General features: G+C 39.8%; 1 long non-coding RNA gene across 2 annotated transcripts in view; it reads left to right on the plus strand.

Moving 5' to 3' along the window:
- Nucleotides 1-21,010, plus strand: part of LOC144300785 (uncharacterized) — a 33,909-nt gene extending 12,899 nt beyond the window's left edge. Inside the window, exons 1-3 of one of the 2 annotated variants that reach the window (XR_013367563.1) lie at nucleotides 19,439-19,503; nucleotides 19,712-20,190; nucleotides 20,855-21,010. This is a non-coding gene — a long non-coding RNA (uncharacterized LOC144300785). Of the gene's footprint in view, nucleotides 1-19,438; nucleotides 19,504-19,711; nucleotides 20,191-20,854 lie in introns of those variants that run through there. The other variant, XR_013367564.1, reaches the window with a different exon arrangement.
- The last annotated feature ends 1,326 nt before the right edge of the window (nucleotides 21,011-22,336 follow it).

Consider the following 22,336-nt stretch of genomic DNA (forward strand, 5'->3'; position numbering starts at 1 on the left):
TGCCACTGATATGAATTCTATGCAAGTTCTATCATATGCATGCTGGAAATGTAGGGGTAGGTGGTGACAGTATGATATCTTAAAAAAAAATTTTAAAATGCAGTTCTCTCAACTTGAAGTGACTGTGCTCAGTAAAGGGAAGAAAGGTTAAGGGAACTTACACTTATCATCTACTTTGAGATCGGACAAACTTTTACTGTTAAAGCTGGATAGTAAATATTTAAGGCATTGTGGGGTATGCAGTCTCTTTTAGACTTAAGTCAGCAGTTCTAGCCTGAAAGCAACCATAGATGGTACATACATGAATGAGTATGGCACTGTTCCAATAAATCTTTAGTTATGGAAACAGGTGCTTTGGACTGCTGGTCATTGTTTCCCAGGCCCTGATCTAGTGTGCACCAGATGCTTTACATGTATTTACTCTTTATAACAGTCTGATAGGCAATTATTTATTCACTTTAGAGGCTCATAGAGGTGAAATAAATTGTCTAGAGCCACCCAGCTTAGCATGGGAAGGAATTAGGACTCTAACGTGGGCTTTCGAATAAAAGAGAAAGGAAATGGTCAATTTTTAATTCAACAGTTATTTATTGAGTCCCTACCCTATGATTATGGTAGTACCAAATGCTTGAAAAGACTAGCATCTTTATCCTTTATTTTTACCTGATTACACAGTAAGATTTTAAAATAATCTGGGGAGACATTGTGGTGTGACAAAAAGAAAGTGAGCTTTGGAATCAGACATGACTCCAATTTTAACTCTGCTATTTAATGACTTTGCCAACATAGGTAAGTTACTTAAGTTCTGGCCTAAATATCCTGAGCCAAAAAAAAAAAAAAAAAAGAAGTGATATTGGCAGATGGTGGGACTCCATGAAAATAAGTTTTAAATGAGATTTTATATTGGAAGAGACATTGCACTTTTTATTTATACTATTTGAATTCTTTTCTGTACTAGGTACTGATAAGGTCTTTTTAATTTTAAGTCTTTTAAAAATAAAGGAGGCAGCCACTCTCTATGTCACCTTCAGGGTTGGTCTGTCTCTAAGAAGTTGGCCTGTGTGATGGAGCATTAATTGTCCCAGCAGCATCTGGAGGAGATTCAAGAACATAGATACCAAGTTTGAAAATGAGTATCTTTTCAAGTCCTACATTCTTTCTCCTTATTTGCTAAGTGACAAAGGAATCATTTGAGAGAGTGACTTGTACGGGCCACATCATGATCTTGGTGTGAGAGTCATAGTCACAGTGGACTTTGGTGTGGTCCATGGTTAAATCAGTTGGCAAACATTTCAAGAAGATGGATGTAGTGGGAAGAGTCAAATGGTTTGTGAGAAAGATGTTTATGACCAAAACAGGGCTACTGTTACTTTAAGGATTGTCTTTAGTATATGATTATATTATATAAACTTCATTTTGATGATTGGAATTTCTCATTACATAGGCTAGATCATCTCAAATTTCAGACCTTTGGAAGCACACCAGAATGCTGCTTTCTGCTCCTGGGATGATCATCCACTGCCAGAAAAAAAATTTGCCCTTCCCTTTCTGTGCCTCTTCAGTTTCTTTGAGGATATTCTAATTCCATTTTACATGATGCACCTTGCAAACATCCTCACTAGAGGCATTCCTCTCCCTCACTTTGCTCTTATGTTGTCTGATGTGCTCATGGAGAAAAACAGAATCTTCAAAAAACAGTGTGGGAGATTAAAAATAAGCTAGGTCGTGGCTAAAAATTTGGCATTTTGGTGCAATTTTAGTAATCCATAACCTTCATATCTTTCTGCTTTTATCAGATGAAAGGCAAACTCCTTTGACCCATGAAGTTGATCTGTGAACTCTGTCAAAAAAATTCAAAACCCCACAGTTGTAGATCATGCATGCCATTAGCATAATTTGCCACCCAGGCTGTAAATGTATGTTCTCTAAAGTGGTACATAATACAGATAGTGTTTTACAGTGTGTTGAGAAAAGATTATTTGACATGTAGTAGAGTGAATTTAAAGTTTCCCATAAGAATTAGTATTCCTTTTATCTGCACTTTTTCCTCCAGAAACTGAGTTGTAATTCAACTTTAAATCTAGTTATTGAGGTAGATCCTACACTTGAACCAAATAAGACCACATGGTCTAGCGGAATCTCTGGGGGATTGAACAGGGTAGCAGTGAGACTCACAATCGCATCAGTTTGGTGAAGGAGGATGGAAGAAAAATGTGTCTCAGCTCCTCAAACGCAAACTTTGAGATTCAGAGAACTGGTTTATGAGCTGAAGCAATCAAATGGAGAATTTGCGACTCTGAATTTCTCTTTGCCCACACTCTGGGGCTTCCTTCTCTCCCTTATGTGTGTGTGTGTGTGTGTGTGTGTGTGTGTGTGTAGCTTGGGTGTTTGTAGGACTTGCTTCACTGTTATTTAAGCTTTGTAAGATTTCTCTAGGATCTCCACGATGATGTTCCCCTTTTTTAATTCCCGAAATTAAAATGTGTTGGAATGCTTGGCTGCCTTTCACTCCCTCCTCAATGGACCCTTTCGTTTTTCACACCAAGGTGTCCTTCTTCAGGGTGCCAGGTCAGGCTACCAAAACAGCTTCTAGGAGGGGATTAGGACCAATTAACATCTTTGTACACAAAAGCCACTGGCAGCTGAACAGGCAGCCTGGTGGCTGCTCCAGAGCTGCATTTTAAATAGGAGCCTTCTGTACTTGAGTTCAAGTAGGAAGAGGTGGGGAAAGTTTTTATTTATAATTGAAAATGCTGTTTTTGGATAAAGTCTCATGAAAAGAAAAGTAGTGTTCAGAAGTATCTAACAAATGCCATTTGAATGTTGGTCTATATTGTATGTGATTCTATCGAGGATGGTCTCTCAGTATAGCCTGTTCCCTGGGCACATATTGAGATGAAGAGATGTTTCTTCACATAGCAATTTTGTCTTTACATGTCTCTTGTTCTCTGTTTAAAAAAAGTTCAGCTGGATCCCGAGGCACAAAAAGGAGCTGCTCCAAAGGATATATGGTCTTAAAAGCCAGTAGCCTTTTCATAAGAAATCTATCGTATGGATACCTGGACCACAAAATCTTTGTTTAGGGCAAAATAAAGTAGAGAGAGGCATTGTGCAAAGTTTGTTGTGTTTTTTTTTTTTTTTTCCCCTTAACCCTTCGGTTTGAGAGGGGCCTAGTTATTTTTGTGTCATTCATTTATTTTTACTGAAATTCCATTTCAGTAAAAAAGGATAACACCCAGTGCTCACCACATCGCGTGCCCTCCTTAATGCCCGCCACCCAGTTACCATAATTTTTGTTTTCATTTTTAAATCACAATCATTGGATCCTTACACTTATTTTTTACCTTGAAACTTTTTGTAGGAGGCGGTACATAATTTTGAATCGATTATGTTAGAGGTAAAGAGATTTTGTGAGCTGGGTAATTAACAAGAGTCTTAGATTGAGATCCAGTTGGAATCTATTAAGAATAATGTTGTCAAAGTTGTAATGGAACCTGCTCCTACACTTGGGTGATGAGAGTTTTCAGATCCATGTGAAAGCTCCAGGGCAAAGTAGGAGTGTTTTCAATCCAAGCCTCTCCAGCTTCCTTATCAGTGAGTGAAAATACTCGAAAATAAAACGCTGCATTCAGAATTTACAGTAGGAACCCATGGGGGAGGGAAGAGAAACCCGAGGAAGAAATTAATTAACGTGTGGTAGGTCCAAAGAACGACGGTGATCACACATGTGCTGAGTCCAGGCGCAAAGTATAGGGGCGACTGTGAGTACCTGATACTGTGTTTCCTGCCCCGTGATGTATTTTTGTTTCCCAGAAGCAAACGACGAAGAGAATAGTATGCGTTTCTCTTTCAATGGCTTGAATGGAAAATGTTTTTTAAAAAGTCAGCCTCCGGGCCCCTAATCTAAATTATGGTCATTTTCAGTTTCCTGGGTTTTATGCATAACTCTAGACTCCTCTTAGTGTGATATTTTCGAAGCAAACCTTAATACAGTCTCAATGTGTGGCTTCCCCCCTGGGTGTTAGTTTCAGATACTGTATTGTGAGTCTTCAGACATGTTGAGTCCCCCTAATGTTAAATGGTAATTGCCAGAAGTATAGGTGGGGATGGAAACATTGTTATATTTTGTTCATTTTTCACACTTGAGCAGTTATCCCTTTTTCTCTCTTGCTGTATGCTTATTAGGGTATGAAATGCAGGTGTGTGGGAAATGGCTAGCGGACATTGACAGGTTATTTTGTTGGTCACTGCCTAATTAGTAGCATAGTGGATGCACCCTGCTAAGCTTTAGTGTGGGGCAGCAGAGCTGGTCTGTTCTAATTTCCTCACGGCTTTGATATTCGCCAAAAGATTGACGGTTTACACAAAAAGCCAAGGCCCGAAGGAGGCCCGTGGAAACAATGAGCCTTCTTGCTTGTAGACACCACAGATGTGAGAGAAAGCTGGCTAAAAACAATTGGCTGACACTGTCTAATTGTCTCCGATGTCAGCGTCATTAATGTTTTCCCATGTAAAACGGAGAAGGCCAAGGTTGTATCCTCCCTTTATTTTGAGTCACATGATTATGTAACTTATCGAGATTCAGATTAAGTGTTAATTGTATTTGTGCAATAAAGAAACAGAAGCTACCTTGGATTTAATGAGTATGTGCTTAATTAATTTTGACAGCTTTAATCTTTATTACCTCTGGAATAATCCTTATCAGCATTAATAGCATTTTTCGGTAATTCACATCACAACTCACTTAATGATAATATATATTTACGTTTCTTTCTGAGATCAAACCAGGGAAACGATTACGAAAGTTTGCGTGCCTTCTGGGAAGCTTCTTGTGAGTGCGTCAAGCAATAATTGGGACAAATACTTTGGGGGCGCCGGCGGAGCCTTGCAAGTCAGACAACTGACCCAAGCGCTCGAAAGAAACACCCGGTTATAGTCAAGGAGCACAAAGTGACACGGTTACCCCTGTGAAACTCCAAACCTTATTTTTATTGACGAAATGGTTTTAAAGATTTTTTAAAAATTTTTTTCTGGAGGAGGGGATACCTGGGGAAGGTGAATCCCTAGGAAGAAGGAACAGATTGAATGGAAATTAAACTTTTTTTTTTTTTTTTGGCAAGGTAAGACCTGTAGCTTCCCACAGTGCTGATGATACATGGGTCCAAAGCCAAGTGTGTTTCTTGTGACTGCAGCCAGCAGACACTATCACACAGTTTGCACTGTGCAGCAACATCTGTGACACCAAAACAAGGCAGATTCTGTAGTTTTTGCTGCTTTTCATGTTTTCTAGGGCTTTTCTGGGAAGTCCTTTGTTTTTTTGTATTTTGTTTTATTTTTTTTTAATTTTTTAAATTTATTTATGATAGTCACACAGAGAGAGAGAGAGAGGCAGAGACACAGGCAGAGGGAGAAGCAGGCTCCATGCACCGGGACCCTGATGTGGGATTCGATCCCGGGTCTCCAGGATCGCGCCCTGGGCCAAAGGCAGGCGCCAAACCGCTGTGCCACCCAGGGATCCCTAGTTTTATGTTTTTAAATGTGAGCAATGTAATGCCTCGGAGTAGCAGCAGTGGAACAGAGATACTCCCTGGAGAAGAACTACTCCATGAGTTGTTTCCTGCCTGCGAAGCTCTTGCCACAGGGAAGCCCACGCATCTTGGGTTCCACATGGAGTTCAAGTGTGTCAGACCTGATTCCCAAAAGTAATCTCTGTGAACACTTAGCCTCCCCAAAATCATTTTTCCAGAAAAGCCCCGTGTGTTCCCCTGAACCTTTTATTATGCAGGTTTGTCACCTGCATAGGTTATTATGCAGGTTTGTGCACCTGCAACTACCCTCGACAGGAAGCATTCGGTTTTGCACTTGGAGTCATGCATGGAAAATTATGTCGCCGGGGATCTGGGTCCCTGCATGCCTTCCTCACACCCCACCCCCCCTGCGAAGTGTAATCCCTGCAGTGGATGCCCGGTATGTGGGGGTGCAATACAGTGTCCACGGCGCTCTCCGGGGGATGTGCTACAGCCCAATGTATGACCTGAGAGCCCACTGTCCCTGAAAAGTGCATGGCCTTGGGGGGTCAGGTAAGTCAGAGCTTGGATCCGGCCTCTGTTACTAGCTGTGAGATTTCGGATGTGACCTTCCCGAGCCTCAATTTCTTCATATTTAAAAGAGGTGAGGATGCCTTGCAGGGTCGGTATGAGGGTTCCAGACCATGGTGAAGGGCTCACCACAGGATGTCCTAGCAGCTGTCAACGGTGGCCGCCGTTACTCGGACAGCAGCGCCCTCGGTGCCCTAGGCTCTGTCCCTCCGGGCCGTGTCCCTTCCGTGTTCTGGTTGTGTACACCTGGGCTTGTTACCTAACCCGTCTGCGCTGAGTTCCCCCGGGGAACGTGGTGTCGGGGTGAGGCATAAGGGAGCTGGTGACGGTAACGTTCCTAATAATAGGCGTAATGACTACGATGGACGCTGATGGAGGGCCCCGTGCCACGCACCGTGCCCGCTGCCCTTTACCGCACGTGATCCCATTTTTTAAAAAAGATTTTATTTATTTATTCATGTGAGACAGAGAGAGAGAGAGAGAGAGAGAGAGAGAGAGAGAGAGGCAGAGACACAGGCAGAGGGAGAAGCAGGCCCCATGCAGGGAGCCCGATGTGGGACTCGATCCCGGAACCCCAGGATCACACCCTGGGCCCAAGGCTAACCCGCTGAGCCACCCAGGGATCCCCACGTTATCCCTTTTAATGCACATCACACAGAGGCTGGAACACAGTAGACACCGATGTTTGCTGCTATTGGGTTCATTGTGAAGGTCTCAGAGTCACTGAGGAATTTAGGCTCTGCTAGATTCTTCACGTGTGGGTCCTAGGGGACCCTGGTGGAACGGTTCTTCCCCTAGGCATTTCATATCTGTGAGGTTAAGGTATTATGCATGAATCCATCCTCTTTTCTTTCAAACCCTTTAACTGCAGACCCTCTCTTATGTGCTTCTCCACTGACTTTTTTTAAAAGTCCCTTCTCTAAAGACAGTGAGACAGTAGGAAATAAGTCCAGGCTTCTCCACAACCTGCTATTTGCTCACCTTCATTTGTTCCAGAATGTAAGCTGTGTGCAGGCAGCTTCTCTGTCCATGACCTACACCACCTGGGTACTGTTGCCTCACCATGGGCAGGTCCTTCTGCATTGGGTGCAGCCAGATGGACCTGAAAAACATCCTCTTCTTCCCCCTTTGCTTTTGTTTAATTTGCTCCCAAAGGGGATAAAGTTTTGCAGTTTTTTAAAAAAAATTTTATTTACTTATTCATGAGAGACACAGAGAGAGTAGCAGAGACATAGGCAGAGGGAGAAGCAAGTTCCCTGTGGGGAGCCCAATGTAGGACTCGATCCTAGGACCCAGGGATCACAATCGAGCCAAAGGCAGATGCTCAACCACTGAGCCATCCAGTGCCCCAAGAATGGCAGCTCTTATTTCATTTGTTTAGCTTTTGTTCTGAAGGGAAAGGTCATCTGTAGGGAAAGACCTTGTCAATTATTTGAGGGAAAGTTAAACATGGGTTTCCAGAGCTTTCCTTACCGACCAGGAGATACTATTTAACCTGTATCTCAGCATCATCATCTATAAAATTAAATGCTTATATAGTAAGAGCATTGTAACCTCATCCAGGATACTTCAGGATTAAGTGATGGAACAGATGTAAAGTGCTTGGAACAACGGAAGGGCTCAATCAATGTTAACATTGACATGTGAACTAGTCCCAGAGAGTTTCCAATCGGAAGAAGGCAGGATTTAACTAAGAGAAATGGTGGAATTTTCCAGCATGACATCATCTGCTATTTGGAAACAGAAGTCAGTGAGAGAAATTAAGAAGGTGATTCAGTTCTTTCAATTTTATCTTGTAGAGAATTCCATACTGCTGCATATACTATAGTTTGAAAGGGAAACGCAGATTCTAAATAGTGATTCCAAACCACCCTGTGCTAATCTTTAACAAAGTCAAAAACTTTTTTTTTTTTTTTTTTAGATTTTATTTATTTATTCATGAGAGAGAGAGAGGCAGAGACAGGCAGAGGGAGAAGCAGGCTCTGCAGGGAGCCCGATGCAGTACTCAACCCCAGAACCCCAGGATCATGACCTGAGCCAAAGGCAGATGCTCAACCACTGAGCCACCCAGGTGCCCCAGCCCTTCTGAATTCTTAATTCCTATTTGAGCCTATTCAGTAGTAATCATTTTTATTTTATTTTTTATTATAGTCAAATACACAAAATATAAAATTTATCACCTTAACTATTTATTTTTTAAGATTTTTATTATTTTTAGGTAATCTCTACATCCAACATGGGGCTTAAGCCCACAACCTTGAGCTCGAGTTGTGTGCTCCACTGACTGAGACAGCGGAGTAACCCCTCCCCCCGCCTTAACTATTTTTAAGTGTACAATTCAGCAGCACTAAGTATATTCCTATGGTTGTACAGCCAATCTCCAGAACTTTTTCATCTTGCCCAACTGAAACTCCATGCCCATTAAACAAGTCCTCATTCTCTTCTCCTCCTAGCCACTGGCACCTACCATTCTGCTTTCCATCTCAATGAATTTGACTACTCCAGGTATTGCACATAAGTGGAATCACAAAATATTTGTCTTTTTGTGACTGGTATATTTCACCTAGCATAATGTCCTCAGGATTCATCCATGTTGTAGCAGGTGTCAGAGTTTCCTTCCTGAATAATATTGCATTGTGTGTGTGTACCACATTCCGTTTATCTATTCATCCCTCGATAGGCATTGGATTGCTTCTACCTTTCGGTTATTGTGAATACCACAACTACAAACATGGAGTTTACATGGAGTGTAAAAGGATCTCTTCGAGACCCTGCTTTCAATTCTTTTGGGTATTCATCCAGAATTGGAATTGCTGAATCATATGGTAATTCTACTTTTAAATTTTTGAGGAACTACCTGTATTATTTCCATTTGTAATGGACATTTTGTAAATATACCACTTACATTCCCATTAACAGTGCACAAGGGTTCCAGTTTCTTCACATCTTTGTACTTATGGTTTCCTGGTTGTTGTTGTTGTTTTTTTTTTTTTTTTTTTTTTTATAGTAACCATCCTAATGCGTGTGGGGTGGTATTTCGCTGTAGTTTTGATTTATATTGACTTAATGATTAGTGATGTGGAGCATCTTTTCATGTGCTTACTAGCTATTTGTATATCTTCTTTGGAGAAATGTCTTTCCAAGTCCCTTAGCCATCCTGGAATTCAGTTGCTTGCTTTGTCTTTTGTTGTTGTTGAGTTTGTGTATCCTCTATGTATTCTGGATATGAATTCCTTATCAAATACATGATTCACAAATATTTTCTTATGTTCTGTGGGTTGCCTTTTTATACTGTTGATAGTTTTTTCATGCAGAAAATTTTAAAATTTTCATGAAGTCTAATTTGTCTATTTTTCTTTTGTTACCTGTGCCTTTGGTATTATATCCAAAAAAATCATTATCAAATTTGTTATGAAGCTTTTGTTACATGTTTTTTTCCTTGAGTTTTGTAGTTTCGGGTCTTACATATAGTCCTTGATCCATTTTGAATTAATTTTTGTATATAATATTAGGTAAGAGTTCAGTTTTACTCCCGTGCATGTGGATATCCAGTTTTCCCAGCATCATTTGTAAGAAAGATTGCCCTTTCCATTGAATGGTTTTGGCACCCTTGTCAAAAATCATTTGACAACATAGGCAAGAATTTATTTCTGGGCTTCCTATTGTATTCCGTTGGTCTACATGTCTGGCTTTATGCCAGTACCACACTGTTTTGATCACTGTGATTTGTAGTAAATTTTGAAATATCAGAAAGTGTGAGTCCTCTGGTTTTATTGCTCTTGGTCAAGATTGTTTTGGCTATTTGAGTCACTGAGATTCCATATGAATTTCATGATGATTTTTCTATTTTCCAAAAAAGTCATTGGGATTTTGGTAGGATTGCACTGAATCTGTAGATTGCTTTGGATAGTATTGCTGTTTTAACAATATTAAATCTTGCAGTCATGAAAATGGGCTGTGTTTCCATTTTTATATGTCTTGTGTAATTTCTTTCAGCAATGTTTTGTATCTTCAATGTAACCTCCTTGATTAAATTTTAAATATTTTATCCTTTTGATACTGTTATAAATGGAATTGTTTTGTTATTTCCTTTTCAGATCGTTCATTGTTAGTGTGTAGAGAGGCAATTGATGCTAATGTGTTGATTTTATATCTTGCCAAATTCATTTAAACTTTTTTTGTGAAATCTTCAGAATTTTTTACATGTAACATCATATCAAACAGTGATGATTTTAATTCTTCCTTTCTTATTTGAATGTCTTTTATTTTTTTCTTGCCTAATTGCTATGGTTAGAAGTCCCAGTACTGTGTTGACTAGAAGTGATGAAAGTGGACATCCTTGCCTTGTTCTGATCTTAGAAAAAGTGGTCTTTTACCTTTGAGTATGTTTGCTGTGGGTATTTCATATATGGCTTTTATTATGTTGAGGTAATTTCCTTCTATTCCTAGTTTTTAAATTGTTTTTATCATGAGACGGTGTTGAATTTTGTCAAATGCTTTTTCTACGTCAGTTGGGATGATCATATTTTTCTTCCTTCATTCTGTTAATGTGCTGTTTACATTGATTGATTTTTATGTGTTGAGCCATATCTGCATTGCAAGAATAAATCCAACATGATCATTGTCTATGTGCTGAGGGTCAGCCTGTGTGTAGGTTGCTCCTGGGGCAGTGCTGCCTGCCATGTGACTGGGATGGGAGATGAGTAGCTACTATTGTGCTAAGAGCTGAGGTTGACTGACATTAACCCAATTTACCACCAATCTTTTTGCTGAAATTTTCAAGCTTTCAATAGACGCCAGGTTTCCAAAACAGTTATATCAGATAGATTCCACCAGCATGATTGTTGTCTAGACATGGAGACAGATTCCTGGTGTTTCCTAATTCTCTATCTTCCTAGAATCATTCTCATTTTCTTAGTGGTATCATTTGAAGAACTACTTTTAACTTTTTTAGTATTTATTTTTAAAGTAATCTCTACACCCAGCATGGGGCTCAAACTCATGATCAAGAGTGGCATGCCTTTCCAAGTGAGCCAGCCAGGCATTCCAGAACCATTTTTAATTTTTATGAAGTCAGATTTGTCAATTTTTTTCTTTTTTGGTTTGTGCTTTTTATGTTCTAAGATTTCCCATCTTAAGATCACAAACATTATGTATTTTTTTCTTTTAGAAGTTTTATAAATTTAGCTCTTAAATTTAGGTCTGTTACCCATTTTTAATGAATTTTGTTAAATGGTAGGAACTAAGGATTGAGGTACTCCTGAATGATTATGATTATCTAATTGTTCTAGCAATATTTCTTCAAAAGACTGTCTTTTACCCATTAAATGATCTTCTTTGATAATTCTTTCTTGAAAATCTTTGTTGAAAATCAATGGACATATATATGGTCTTTTTTCTGGACTCTCTTCTATTCCTTTAGTCTATATATGTCTGTCCTTAAGCCAATAGCTATAGCTTAGATTACATAGCTATAGCTTTGTATAAGTCTTGAAGTCAGGTAACATAGTTTCACGCTTTGTAATTTTTCAAAACTGTATTGGCTATTTTAGATCCTTTGTATTTCCCTGTAAATTTTGGGGCTCTGAACTCTTTGGATACAGGAGTATGTCCAACCTTAAGTGTTATCCCACAGTGCCTAATACAGTACCTACTAAGGTACTTTTCCATATTTGTAGACTGATCAGTTAATGGGACCTGATGAAATTAGTAGGTTTCAACTTATTGGGTCCTAGAATCTGAGAGCTGAAAGAGGATGTATGGGGACACTAAGATGAAGATTAGGCCCAACTATCTCAATCCAAAGATGGTATAAATGAGATCTAGAGAGTTTGGATGGCTTGCTTAAAGGTCACACAGTAAGTCAGAGACAAGACTAGAGCTCAGGTCTTTGACCCACCTACTCCTAAATCAGACACTGGGCTTACCTGGGTTGGTGGGTCTGTGAAGCTCTATTTATGTACCAGATATAGGACTTCATTTTACCTTTACCACCAGGGTTCTTTAATAATGTGCCAGGCCATCAGAATACAGAGAGGAATAGGACATGGTACTTATATGGAAGAGTTCATGGTCTATTGAGAACTACTTTTGTATATCTCACTGAAGAAAGTGCTCCTAAATTAGGTCCTTGATGTGTGTGTGGTCTAGGAAATATGCCTAAAAGTAGACCTGAGGCATCTGTGTTTTAGTGACAGACTTAATGCAAGCCAGCACCTGCATGAATTTGATCAAAGAGTCTTTCCAGAGGCACAAGCAGCAATGCCAAGGACAAAATTCTTGCAAAGCAAACAACCTCCACATTACAGGTGCTACCATCTGCACACCTGTATTGGAGGACTTGCTGAGCACAGACATTTTGACTTCTTAATGGATGACCATGAAATTGACAAATTAGAGGGGAGGAAATTGCATCTCTGAAAGCTTCCAGTTCATCATTCTCCTGGGAATGACTCAGCTCTTTCTTTCCTTCAAGCTATAATTTCAGTTTCTTTCTGAAATGGACATATTGATATTTTCCTTCTTATTTCTAACCTTCTGGCCTACTGAAAATGTCTTTAAAGGAAATAGAGAAGTTGGAAAGTGTAAATAGAAAAGTAACTTTTATGCCAATCAATATCAATATTAAGATTTAGTCAATGCCTTATATTCTGCTTTAATCAGCTATGGAATTAATACTTCCACTTTGCTTTGATAAAGGAAATTTTCATTCTTTTTAAAGTACTTTTATTCATAATTGTTAAACAGAAACAAATGTTAATTACATTGAAAAGCATTAAAACATGCTGTTTTCTTTATCAAATAAAATGTTTTTCTAAAATTTTGTATTTAGACCTTAAGTAAGCAAAACTATGTTAATAATATAATGAATATCCTTGAAATATTTGGTGATTAAACAGTACAATTCTAAATAACATGTGTGTCAAAGAAGTCTCAGAGAAAATTTAAAAATATTTTTAACTAAATGAAAATGAAGATATAATTTATCAAAATGTGGGATACTGTGGAAACAGTACCTTGAGGGAAATTAATAGTAGTAAATACATACATTAAAAAGAAGAGAGGTGCCTGTGGCTCAACCAATTAAGCGTCTGCCTTTGACATAGGTCATGATCCCAGGGTCCTGGGATCCAGCTCCACATCAGGCTCCCTGCTCAGTGGGGAGTCTGCTTTCCCCTTTCCCTCTACCCCTTTCTATGCTCCTGCTCCCTCTCTCCCTTTGTGTCAATTAAATAAATAAAATATTTTTTTTTAAAAAGAAGAAAGACCTAAACCCAGTAATGTCATATTTTACTAGGAAAACCAGAAAAAGAGTAGTACATTAAATCCAACGTAAGCAGAAGAAAGGAAATAACAAAAATTAGAGCAGAAGTCAGTGAAATTAAACACAGAATCAATAGAAAAAATAAGTGATACCAAAAGCTGTTTTTTTTAAAGATTGTTATTAATATGGATAAATGTCTATCCAGGTTAACCAACCAGATACAAATCATCATATCAGCAATGAAAGAAGGGCCCTCATACTGATCCTGAGGACATTAAAAGAACACTTAAGTAGTGCATATTTAAAATTTGCCAAGAGAGCAAATCTTAAGTTTTCATCACAAGAAAAAAATTGTTTTGGTCATTTTGTATGGTGATGGATGGGAACTAGACGTGATCATTTCACAGTGTATACAAATCTTGAATCATTATGTTGTACATCTGAATCTAATGTTGCATGTTTTACACTTCAAAACAGGATACTTAAGGAATATTATGAACAATTTCATGCCCACCATTTTGATAACTTAGATGAAATGGACCAATTCCTTGAAAGCTGCAATCCGTCAAAAGACACACAAGGAGAGATATTAAACAGACCTATATCTATTAAAGAACTATTCATTTATATGTAGCTACCTATTTTTGCTCTTCTGGTTCTTGTTATTTCTTCCTATGTTTCTGTGCTTCCATCGGGGGTCATTTTCTTTGTGCCTCTTACTAAAGCTGTGTGTGTACATGTCCTGAAGACAATTCTATTAACTTTTATGTCAGCAAAGAACCTGAGCCTTTTACAAGATGGCAAGCTAGCAAAACTCTATAGATGTCCACAGTAGACAAGACTTAATAGGTCACCATGTGGCAGTTTTTTACTCATAGCATAGGAACATCAACATGGCACCCTATTTCCCATATCATAGCGGATCTTGGACTCAAGTGTTATAGTGTGGCCAGTGTGGATTTCCATAGCCAGTGTAAATGTGAAAGGCTGTTAGACACAAGTGGTAACCACAGGATTGTCCTTGAGGCCTAATATAGCCTATATGCCAGGAACAGGCCAATACTCATCTTTAGTAAGCTACTAACGGATGCCACCATCTTTGTAGGCCATTTAGGTTTCTTTGTCTTATAAATGGAAGCCTGTATATTGAGCCTTTTGGGTTATGTTGGTAAGGTTGGTGTGCCTAATCTCATGAGAAATGCAAGAATGATGCTGGCCACTTGGGCTGTATTGGCTTGATTGACCACATTGTTTTATTTAGTTTTGTCTGGATGTAGATTCTTGTGGATACCCATAGTATTCAAGTGAATTCAGTTAGTAATAATCCAGTGTAAGCCTTTATCTCCTGTTAGACTTTTTACTGGCACACAGGGCTGGTGTCTTGAGATACTGCATCTTTCAATACCGTTGTTGGCTTTATATCCTTCACCAAGCCTGTGCTTTCTTTTTCTTTTCCTTAAAGTCTCTCTCTTTTCTTAACATATCATGGGAAGCCCCATGGAAGCCCAGTTGTTGGTCTTTTGTGCCCTGGTTCCACTGGTACCTTTCAAGTGGCTCTTCCCGATTGAGAAAATATTCTTGGACTTTATGAGATTTCACTGTGCAATCATGTAAAGTTTCAACACCAACTGTATATTCAACAGTGGGAACAACAGTGGTGGACAGCAGTGGTCTGAACAGCCTCACCTGGATGGTCATTTCTCAGCCAATTTACTGTTTTTTTGTATCTGGCCACTGGAGTGCACAAACCTTACCATTTAAGACAGGGCATAACTTTATAGTCAGACAGACTTTTATGGAAGTCTGTATCCTCTTCCCCATCCCACTGTTCTAACAGCAGAGCCTGAGACTTTCACTTCCCCCTGGGATGGAAAGATCTTGGCCTCACCTATAGTCTCCCCTGATCATTAGAGGCTATTAAATCAGGACATAGTGGTGCAAGGTCAGGCTCAGACATTTGAGTAGCCACCTAGTTCCTTAGTTGATGGAGTAGAGAGATGGAGGGAGCTCTATCTGGTGTAAACTGGTGTTACAATGGTACCTTTCAACCAGGACAGCTGCCAGCTTGGGACTCCCATGGCTTGATCCCTGGTTTGAATTTCTTCAGTGTTTATCCCATTAATCTCTTCTGTGGGAGCTCTTGTGTTGTGAGCTCTGTCCATAGGTAGGTCCTGTTGGAGAGTTTTGTTATTCTTGATTGTCATTTTGTCTCAGATTGAAGAGATTCCAACTAGATTAGGGGCCATCTGTCTTTATCCTGGGCATCTTTCAATCCTGAATCACCACAGCCTCTTGCATAGACTTCCCAACAAAGTTAGTGGAATCTTCTACCTTGGGGGCCAGGCCCTAAAAATGTATCAGCCATTCTCTGAATAGGGGGTCTATCATTGAGCCTGTCATTCTGTCCATCCAGTCAGGAGCAGCTACAGCCTTCAAGCTTTGGAAAGCTTCTTCCATGGGAAGTCTCTCTAGGCTGGCTGGTTTTTTTTGTTTTTGTTTTTGTTTTTTAAGATTTTATTTAATTATTCATGAGACACACACACACAGAGGCAGAGACACAGGCAGAGGGAGAAGCAGGCTCCATACAGGGAGTCTGATGTGAAACTTGATCCCGGGCCTCCAGGACCGTGCCCTGGGCCGAAGGTGGTGCTAAACTGCTGAGCCACCAGGGCTGCCCTGGGCTGGCTGTTTTTTATTTATTTTTAATTTTTTTAATTTTTTAAAATTTTTTTATTTAATTAATTTATTTATTTTTTGGGGGGGCTGGCTGTTAATGGAGTCATTGACAAAGGAATACAGGGCAGCAAATATTATTAATGGGCCTGGTTCTGTCCCAGCTGAATAGGCTGAATAGTGAGACAACTCTCTCACTCCCTTGTCACACAGATGCATCAGCCAATCTTTAACAGCTCTCTAGTGTGCTGAGTAGAGTGGTCCCAGATTTCCCTCTTTTCCTTCTCACTATAGTTCTGCATCTCTGTTCTCTGGACAGGGATATGTTAACCTCCAAGCGTCTTAATGTGGTTGTTAAAACAGGGCACAAGTGTGCTTTCCTCTCTGATGGGTGTCCTGCATGCTCTCCTAGGTTCTTGTCCTGTAGGAGAACAAGCCATGGCATCACGTGGGCAGCTTGTTTCATTTGTTTGTTTATTTGTTTTTATTTCATTTTCAAGATTTTATTTATTTATTCATGAGAGACACACAGAGAGAGAGGTAGAGACACAGGCAGAGGGAGAAGCAGGCCCCATGCAGGGAGCCCGACGTGGGACTCAATCTCAGGTCTCCAGGATCACGCCCTGAGCTGAAGGCGGCGCTAAACCGCTGAGCCACCCGGGCTGCCCTGTTTATTTGTTTTTAAAGTTTATTTTTTTAATTATCTCTACACCCAGCATGGAGCTCAAACTCATGACCCCGAGATCAAGAGTCACATACTCTTCTGCCTGAGCCTGCCAGGTACCCCTGGGCAGCTTGTTTCAATTGTATTTTCTGCTGCTCAGCTTCTTCTATTGACTCAATTCATATATATTTACAATTGAGGCACCCCTTATTCCTCCCTTTGCGTACCGCTTTTTTTTTTTTTTAAGATTTTAATTATTTATTCATGAGAGACACAAACAGAGAGGCAGAGACACAGGCAGAGGAGAAGCAGGCTCCCTCTGCTGAGCCTGATGTGGAACTTGGTCCCAGGACTCTGGGATCATGCCCTGAGCCAAAGGGAGACGCTCAACTAGTGAGTCACCCAGGGGTCCCATGTACCACTTTTTAGAAAAAAGATTTTAGTTTTAAGTAATCTCTACACCCAATGTGGGGCTCGAACTCACAACCCTGAGATCAAGAGTTGCATGTTCTTTGGACTGAGTCAGCCAGGTGCCCCCCCCCCTTACTTCCCCTTTGTATGAAACTATTTTCTTCTGGTTTCTAAAAACATTTCTTCATATCCCTGAACCAAGACGACAGGCTTCTTTCTTTTTCTCTTCCCTAAAGTCTATCTTGACACCTTGTTAGCTGCTCCCATTTTATCATAGAAGAACCTCAAACTTGATCTCACAACCCTGAGATCATGACCTGAGCCAAAATCAAGAGTTGGGGACTTATCCAGCCTAAGCCACCCACGTGCCCCTGGCTGACCCATATCTTTTAATGCTCCATTTTATGTTTAGAAATTTACTCTTAAAATTCTGGTTTTTGATTTATATTATAAACTGTACTTTTCCATATACAACTTCTATACAACATTAACATTTATTTATTTATTTATTTTTTTAACTTTTATTTAGTTAAAAGTAAATTCCTATAGCATTGGTATTATGTTAGCACAGTTTTTTGTTTTGTTTTTTTTTTTAAGTATTTCAAGTTTAGGGAGAAAATGATTTGGACCTTAGTTCTTTTGCAATTTCTTTTTTTCCTCCTTTGAGGCATGTAGAGATAGTGATCAAAATGGATACACCTGATAATTCCTCCAAAGTGGAGCTTTGTCTATCTAAATCATAATTTTAAAGATTTCCATGATTGCTCCATCATACCTGATTGCTCCAAATATCTAGTTATCCTTTCTCCTCAGGGCAAACCTGCCAGTGAAAAGCCCATTTTCCTTAAGTACTGAGATAGACTTGTTCTCTACACACATACCCCTGACAAAGTCAGAGATTATGTGCTATCCTGAGTCTTTCCATCTTAGCGCCATTGTCTTCTGTCAAAATACAAACTCTTTAAAATCAAAATTCCTTTGACATCTCTTTCTGATCAGTTATTGGGAATAGCTGACATACTATCATACTTTCTGCTTGGGGAAAATCGTTATGAAACTCATGACTTACTTTGCCAATTAAGGAAAGCTATTCCTAGAGGCATTTTTATCTTTGTAACTGCACATTCCTTCTTCAGTTGTGAGGGCTTTTGTGCTGTAGGAGCTTAAGATCTAGTATGAAAAAATAAAAGGAGAGGTCCTGAAGGATGAATATACTAGTGAAAGCACTTAGAACTTTCTCCCACTAAAATACACACACTTTAGTGAGAACACTATACACAACACCAATGAAATTTTCTACATATTAAGCGAATAATAATGGATACTGTGTAGTTACTTTCCATTTGCTACTCATTTTTTCTCCCCAGAACTTGTAAATCAATTTCACCTTAAAGCAGATAACATGCAAACTCAGGGCTCTCTATGATCTTGGACAAGTTAGCAGGAGGCACTTTTTCCTCCTAGTCTCTTTGCCAAAATGACACATTCTTCAGATTTTATGAATCGTGATTAATACTGACTTTTTTGGTAGGAACTCCAACTTCAAGTCAGAGATACCGAATTATTTTGGGTGTTTGAAGGGATGAAATCTCTTGGCGACTCTCCTTTATCCTCAATAATTTGTCATCTTAAGTGAAATTATGATATACATGTATTTATTTCTGCACATTATTTTTGGGCAAGCTTGAGGATTTCTGTCCCAGTATGTTGTAACTTGTGTTGGTTTTCTCAGATGGTGGATTTAGGAATGGAACAGAGAGAGAAGCAAATGATGGAGGAGATGTGGAGGTCTTTCCAGTGAACTCCTAGGAACATGGAGAAAGTTGAAGCAAAGAAAACCCAGGGTCTTACAGCAGCCTTCTAGCAGAAAGCTCTAGCAGAAAGCTCTCAGGACATAACTGTATTGCAAATCATTTTCCTTCTTTCTCCCTTTGCTGTCACTTTGCTAAATTAAGACAGCCATCATCTCCCTTTGGAACTGGCTTCTCTTGCTTCATCTTGGTCCATTTAATGTGTTTTCATGTAATACCCAAAGTTATCTTTCTAAAATACAAATCATCCTGTCAGCCTCTTGATTAAAATCCTCCAAATCCTTCAAAGTCTCTCCATTGCTCTCAGGGATAAGTCTTTTTAACATGACCTAAGATACTTAGTGGTCTGACTCCCCCCCCCCCCCCCCCCCCCCCCCCGCCCGTCTACCTTATCTCCAGCCACTTGATTGTTTTGGTAGTACTATACTTATTATTATTGTTGTTTCGTCATATGTTTTTTTTTTATTCTTCCTTTGACTCATTCTTTTCTTTTCTAATTAGTTTTCATTCTTCCTTTAGGTCCTACTTGAGCCATTACTGCCTTGTGTCTTCCCTGACCATCCCCCACCAAGTCCCATTTAGGTCCCCTTTTTTTTTTTTTTTATAAATTTTTTTTTAAATTTTTATTTATTTATGATAGTCACAGAGAGAGAGAGGCAGAGACACAGGCAGAGGGAGAAGCAGGCTCCATGCACCGGGAGCCCGACGTGGGATTCGATCCCGGGTCTCCAGGATCGCGCCCTGGGCCAAAGGCAGGCGCCAAACCGCTGCGCCACCCAGGGATCCCTAGGTCCCCTTTTAATGTGACTCCTGTCACAATGTACATCACAGTGTGTGATAATTGCCCCTAATTATTAGTTTGTGTCACCTACTAGATTGGAAATTCCACAAGGCCCCAGGTCATGCTTGTCTCGGTCACGGTCACATCTTCCATGCCTAGCAGAATGCCTGGCAGGAAGAAGAGGCTCAGAATCTACTTGGTAAATAATTGAACAAATCAAGGACCTCTGATTTATGCAACCAGCTCAAATGGACAAGTTATTCCGTGATTTATGCTGGGATCACTCAAAACTCAAGAGATGGAACTCTGGGCAGGAATGGACAGCTCTGGCTCATTGAATCTGAAACCTAGGAAGCCTCTCTGTGGCTTGAGAAATAATGACTCTCTAGATACAGAATATCTACAATGAAGCAAAGCAGATTTCTAAATATTGCTTCTAACCTCTGAGGAAAGGAGAGCCTAGAACATTTCTACCACTCAGGGAAAAGGTAAGTGGAAAATAACAGAACAGTTCCCATTTCTAGTAATTTAAGTTGTACACAGTTCAGTTAATTGTGTCTACATCCTTTTATTTTAGAAACTACAAATGGTCCTTTTTTTAATATAAGATCTTAATTTTTTTTTTCAAATTCAAACTGCATGGAGATGTGGAGGAACTGAACCCATGGAGAACTTCTGTATTTCTTAATTCCTCCCATTGAAAGCTTTAGCTTTGGATAGGATAACTCCAAGCTGTAGCAGTGTTATCTGCCCATGCTCCCTGCAGACACGGGAGGGCAGTGCAAAAGCAGGTTTATTTTTCCTGGACTCCTTTATCTCGCCAAAGATGTCACAGAAACTCCCATGCCTGCCCTGCCAATTGTAGCATTTCCTATTTCTGGTGTCAGTTCTCTATTCTTTGAATTATTCCCAATAGAAATGGAATAAGTTACTAAAATTGAAATCCTTATAGTTCCCCCAAAGAATACAGAAATAAATTTACACATATCGAAATTGTGCAAGAGAGGAATTAAGATTTGTGGTGAGATCACTGAAATGCAATAATTCGCAACCTCTGGGGAATTGTTGGTTCTTTGAGAATCTGATGAAAGTTATGGATCCTTTCCCCAGAAAGATGTACTTACACCTTCTCAATTTTGCATACAATTTCAGAGCATCCATGAACTACAAGTTAAAGATCTCGGCTGGAATATATTTATGGAAGAACTCTCCCAAGATTTGGGGTCTGGAGAATGAGAAGTACTAGAGACACTTCTGCCTATGAGTTTGTTATTAAAAATGAAACAAGTTTCCAGAATGTGCACCCAATCACAGAGTTTGATTATATGCTTTGACATGTACTTTATTAATTTATGACACTGTGTCAGCACATAGGCTATTAGGGATTGCAAAATAGGATCATTCGGTATTTGCTGAGAGTGGTTTGAGGTCATTAGCTTTCTAATGAAAATATGTGGATGCAGAAAAATGAGAATTAGCTGAAGTTAGCTAAAAGGGGGAAAACCATGTGCTTTAAACTGATATTTCCAAAGAGCCATGACTATCTTTTAAATACCACTACCTCTCCCCGACCATGTACTGCCTTCACCCCTCCCCCCATTCCAAAAAGTCTAATATAGTCTGCAGTGACTGGAGGGATCTGGGGCAGTGGGCAGCTGGAATTCTATTTGTAGGAAGCTCTGGAGAGAGGACATTGCCTACAAGTACTAGTGCTGTTGACTACCCCAAGGGCCATGACCAGGTACAGAAGCCAAACCCTAGACTACCTGGGACAGAGTGGATCTCTCTGTGCTCACCTGCACGAGACAAGATTAGTGGACTGGGATTTACTGAGGAGTCTTCCAGCCAGTAGCCTCCAGGGGCCCCATCAGGCTCCTGAGGAAGGGAGCTAGCACTTAGAGCAGGTCCAGTGGAGCCTCAGGACTCACCCTTCTCCGGTGTTAGTAGGCTCTGAAGAGAAGGGTAATCAATGAAAGGCACAAGCAGAGTGGCATTTCTTCTCCTTACCTGCAAATTCTCTTCTCTCCTCTAATTTGTGTATTAGAAATATACTTTAATGTGGTAGCTAAATGGCTCAGCCACTTACCAGCTATGCAACCACGGCACGTTAACCTAGCTGCTCAGCTTCTCATCTATATAATGTGCACAATAATAGTATGTATTTCATAAGGTTATCATGAAGAGTCAATGAAATAATGCATGTAAGTAAGGGATTTAGTACAGTGCTTATTGTCTAGTAAACAGTTAAACGTTCACACTTAAAAAATTTATTTATTTATTTATTTATTTATTTATTTATTTATTATTTATTTATTTGAGAAAGAAAGAGAACAGGAGCAAGCAGAGGGGCAGAGAGAGCAGGAGAGGGAGAGAGAGAATCTCAAGCGGACTCCTCTCTGGGCACAGAACTGGATGCCAGGGTCGATCTCATGACCCTGAGATCATGACCTGAGCTGAAACCAAGAGTCAGAGGTTTAACCCACTGAGCCACTTGGTGCCCCAATGTTCACCGTTTCTGTAGTTATTTGGGCATCTATGCTACCCTACTAGGCTGATTATAAACTTCCAAATGTCAAGATTTGCACCATGAAACTTAAAATAGGCTTCTAGAAATATTTTTGAATAAATAAATGA

This window comes from Canis aureus, chromosome 29 (assembly GCF_053574225.1).
Source record: "Canis aureus isolate CA01 chromosome 29, VMU_Caureus_v.1.0, whole genome shotgun sequence".
Lineage (NCBI taxonomy): Eukaryota > Metazoa > Chordata > Mammalia > Carnivora > Canidae > Canis > Canis aureus.